Source organism: Neophocaena asiaeorientalis, unplaced genomic scaffold (assembly GCF_003031525.2).
Source record: "Neophocaena asiaeorientalis asiaeorientalis breed wild unplaced genomic scaffold, Neophocaena_asiaeorientalis_V1.1 scaffold962, whole genome shotgun sequence".
Classification (NCBI taxonomy): Eukaryota; Metazoa; Chordata; class Mammalia; order Artiodactyla; family Phocoenidae; genus Neophocaena; species Neophocaena asiaeorientalis.
Window position 1 is genome coordinate 215307 of NW_020174277.1, and position 4813 is coordinate 220119.

Genomic DNA, 4813 nt, shown 5'->3' on the forward strand with positions numbered 1-4813 from the left:
CAGGGGAAAGTGCGAACGCAGTCCCCCACTACCACAAATTATGCAGTCGAGTTTCCCACATTTGGGGAAATCGCAGGGGTCAGCACATCCGGAGTGCAATGGATAAGCCTCGCCCTGGGAAAACCACCTTCGTGATCATGGTATCTCCCCTGCCAGGTAAGTATTAAGGAGGAATTTTTAAGTTAATGTATTAAGTTTGTAAATAGGTAATATGTTCAGAAATACGTGGTTCGGAAATCAAAACATGTAACATTTCTACATATTACAGTGAGAGTAATCCCTCGTCGGCCTGTTCTGTTATCCCTCATCTGCCTGTTATCACCTGCCAACCATCTCCCCAGGGAACCACTGCTTCTAGTTTCTTGATATCCTTCCTGAGTTATTTTAAATGCATATATGTGACCAAAAAAACTGTTAATTACTCCCAATATCAATTCTCTTCTTAAATAGCATTAGAATTTTTATTGGAGCAAATGGCTGCCAGGAATCAAAATTCTATTCCCCAGGGTCCCCTAGAGCTGGGTGTGACCAGGTGTGGCAGCTTTCCAGAACCTTCCTTGGTGTATGCCCTTTGTCCCTTCTTCTTCTCCTTTTCCATTCCACTGCCTGGAAAGGAGATGCTTCCTTGGACCGAGGACAAGGCCATGCCCTAAGAATGGAGGGCAGGTGAGCTAGAAGGAAACTAGCCCTGTGAGTGTGTCACGTAGCAGAGCCCTGACTCCATTCTGGACTGCCTTCCCCTAGATATTTACAGAGAGAAATGATCTTTTATCTTTTTTAAGCCACTGTTCTTTTTGAGTATTATCACTGGAAGCTAAACCTAATTCTTAACTAACACAATATTTTTAAAAATATGAAGATATAGTCTCCCTTACCCCTTCTTTTACCAAAATAATAGAATATTACATAATTCAATATTACATTGCTCTGTATTTTCCTTCTTTGACATAACAATTTATCTTGTAGCTCTTTCCATTTTGTACTCTCAGGGAGGACAAGAAGTAGATGGCACACTACAAACAGGTGTTAAGGGAAAAATAACAGGACTAATTATAAAGATTTGGGCAGGGTTAGGAGAAACCAGTAAGGGAAGGGGAAGCCAGAGTGGGAAGCCACTAGTACCCTTAGGCCTGAAAAGGTAAGTCGATGGACTGGTTATCAGAACTCGGAGAGATCTGTTGCTGCAGGACAGGGCAACCCAACAGAAGTGTGGCTTTTGATTTAAAAAATAGCTTCCAACCATCGCCTCATTAGGGAAGGGAGCCTGAGGAATATCCTAATCACTTTCTTCCTATTCTCCAATCTCCTGTTGGCGCCTCCTATTTCCTAAATCCAAGCAAAAGCCAGAGGGCAAGGAAGATGGTTGTGACTCACAAAGTTCACCCCCCTGGAGCCCAGAGCAGTATGGAGAAAGGCAAAGAGTACATCGACAGGGAAAAACAGGAAATATCCAGCACTATCCACCCATGTTACTTCTCAGCATCTACTTTGTCCTTTGTTTAGAAGAGAAATTTATGTCCCCAACAAAGGGAACATACAAAGTCCCATCAGCTCCATGCATTCATAGGGTAATGTCTTTCAGTCATATTCCAATATCATTAAACTTCAGCCGTGACATTGCTCTTCATTTAAATCTGCAGGAGGATCTACAAAATCAGTGCAATCCCTATCAAAATTCCAACTGCTTTTTTTGCAGAAATGGACATGCTGATCCTAAAACTCATATGGAAATGCAAAGGACCCTAAAGAGGCAAAAAAAAAAGAAGGAAACCACTGAGAAAGAAGAGTAAAGTTGGAGGACTCATATCTCTTGATTTTAAAACTTATTACCAGGCAACATTTATCAAAATATTGTGCTACTTGTATAAAGACTGATATATAGACCATATATAGATCAATGGAATAGATTGAGAGTCCAGAAATTGATTTCAGACAAAAGTACCAAGACCACTGAATAGGGAAAGAATAGTCTTTTCAAAATATGGTCCTGAGACAAGTGAATATCCACATGAAATGAATGAATTTGGACTTCTACCTCATACCATATACAAAAATTAACTCAAAATGGAACACAGACCTAAACAAAACAGGTGCAACTATAAAACTCTGAGACAGAAACCTTGGTGTAAATCTCTGTGATTTTGGAGTAGGCCACAGTTTCTTAGATATGACACCAAAAACACAAGCAACCAGAGAAAAAATAGATAAATTGAACTTCACCAAAACGTAAAACTTCTGTGTGGCAAATTATACCATCAAGAAAGCGGAGGGCTTCCCTGGTGGCGCAGTGGTTGAGAGTCCACTTGCCAATCCACAGAATGGGAGGCAAATTTTGCAAATCATATCTCTGATAAGGGTCCAGTATCTAAAACAAATAAAGAACTCTAATGACTCAACAATTAAAAAAAAACAAAAAACGCCATTAAAAAGCAGGTAAGGTTATGCGTAGACATTTCTCCAAAGAAGATATACAAGTGGTCAGTAAGTACATGGAGAGATGTTCAAATAATCATCACAGAGGGACTTCCTTAGCGGTCCAGTGGTTAAGACTCGCTGCTTCCACTACAGGGGGCACATGTTCAATCCCTGGTTGGGGAAATAAAATCCCGCGTGTCACGCCAAAAAATTTTTTAAAAAGAAAAGTGGTCAGAGAAATGCAAATCAAAGCCACATTGAGATTACACTTCATACCTGCTAGGATAGAAATCAATCAATTGATCAACCAATCAATCAATAGCATAATAGTGCTGACAAGTATGCGGAGGAAATGGAACCTTCATATGTTGCTGGTGGAAATGTAAAATGGTGTAGCACTATGGAGAACAGATTGGAAGTTCATTAAAAAGTTAAACAGAATTGCACTGTTTCCCAGCTATTCCTCTCCTAGGTATATAACCAAAAGAAAAGAAAACATACGTTCCCAGTAAAATACATACATGAACGTTCATAGAAGCATTATTCATAATAGCCAAAAAGTGGAAACAATTTTAATGTCCATCAACTGTTTAACTGATAAACAAAATGTGGTATAATCATGCAATGGAATATCGTTCACCCATAAAAAGGAATGAAGTATTGATACATGGTACAACATGGATGAACCTTAAAAACATTATTCTAAGTAAAATAAGACAGACATAAAAGGCCATGTATTGTATGATTGCATTTATATGAAATGTCCAGAATAAGCAAATCAATAGAGATGGATTATCTCCACAAAATGTAGATAGTGATTGCCAGTGGAAGGGGAAAAGGGGAAATTAGGAAAAGTAGATAGTGGTTGCCAGTGGAAGGGGAAAAGGGGAAATTAGTGAGTGACTGCTAACAGGTATGGGGTTTCTTTTTGAGATAACAAAAATGTTATGGAATTAGATAGTGGTGATAGTTGCACAACATATAAATACACTAAAAACCGTTGAACTGCACACTGGTTTTTTTTGGCCTCGCCGTGCTGCATGGGATGTTAGTTCTCTGACCAGGGATCGAACCCACGCTCGCTGCAGTGGAAGCATGGAGTCTTAACCACTGGACTGCCAGGGAAGTCCCAGAATTGCACACTTTAAAATGGTGAATTTTATCTTATATGAATTCTATTTTATTAAAAATATTACCAAAAAATTATCAGGGAAGGGGGTGGGTGAGACAATTAACGCAAAACACAGCTGCCACATTCCTCACTTCTCTAACCAGTGACAAAGCCTAAATTGAGAATCATGGCTTCTTTCCTCCACTACCAATTCCACATTCCCCTGACCAGCACCGCAGCTGAGTGAGGTTCTTTACTTGACAGGGTGTTATGGACTGAATGTTTGTGTCCCCACCCAAAATTCATATGTTGAAATTCTAACCTCCAAGGTGGTGGCCTTAGGAGGTGGAGCCTTTAGTAGGTGATTAGGTCACAAGGTCATGAGTACCTTCATAAAAGAGGCCCCAGACAGAGATCTCGTATCCCTTCTACCATGTGAGAACATAGCAAAAACACACCATGTGTGAACCAGGAAGTTGTTTCTCACCAGACTCCGAATCTGCAGGTGCCGTGATCTTGACCTTCCTGGCCTCCAGAACTGTGAGAAATAAAAGTTCATTGTTTATAAGCCACCTAGTTCATGGTATTTTTGTTATGGGAGACATAATCTCTACCTCATTCCTCATAGTCAAACCTCATTCCTGGGGACTCCCCTGGTGGTGCAGTGGTTGAGAATCTGCCTGCCAATGCAGGGGACACAGGTTCGATCCCTGGTCCAGGAAGATCCCACATGCCGCGGAGCAACAAAGCCCGTGTGCCACAACTACTGAGCCCACGTGCCACAACTACTGAAGCCCTCGCGCCCTAGAGCCCATGCTGCACAGCAAGAAAAGCCACTGCAATGAGAAACCCGCATGCCACAACAAAGACCCAATGCAGCCAAAAATTAAATAATTAAATAAATAAATAAGTAAAATATAGCCATACTTTTAAAAATATATATTATTTTTAAAAAAACCTCATTCCTGTAGTATTTTGGTCTTTGGGGGTTTTATTTTGATTGACTGCTGAAGTGAATCCCCTGGGTTTCAAATAGAGTCCCCCTCACCTCCACTGTGTAGTAGCAACCAGCTCTCCAACCAGTAGAATCACCTCTTACCTGCCTCTCTGAAATCAAGACAAAGCCAAGTTTGACTTTCAAGTATCCCCATTTTGATGATAAATAGGCGCAGGGAATACATGTGACTAATACTAAGTAGAAATCAAAGAAATTAAGCCTAAACTTTGAACAAAAATCTGTATATTCATTGCAAATTATAGTTGTAACCATTGAGTTGTCTTACTTAT

General features: G+C 40.2%; 1 non-coding gene across 1 annotated transcript; it reads right to left on the reverse strand.

The window, feature by feature from the left end:
* On the reverse strand, positions 1-164 carry LOC112406858 (U1 spliceosomal RNA). Its single transcript, XR_003004633.1, has one exon. It is a non-coding gene; the product is annotated as a U1 spliceosomal RNA (small nuclear RNA).
* Between the last annotated feature and the right edge of the window lie 4649 nt (positions 165-4813).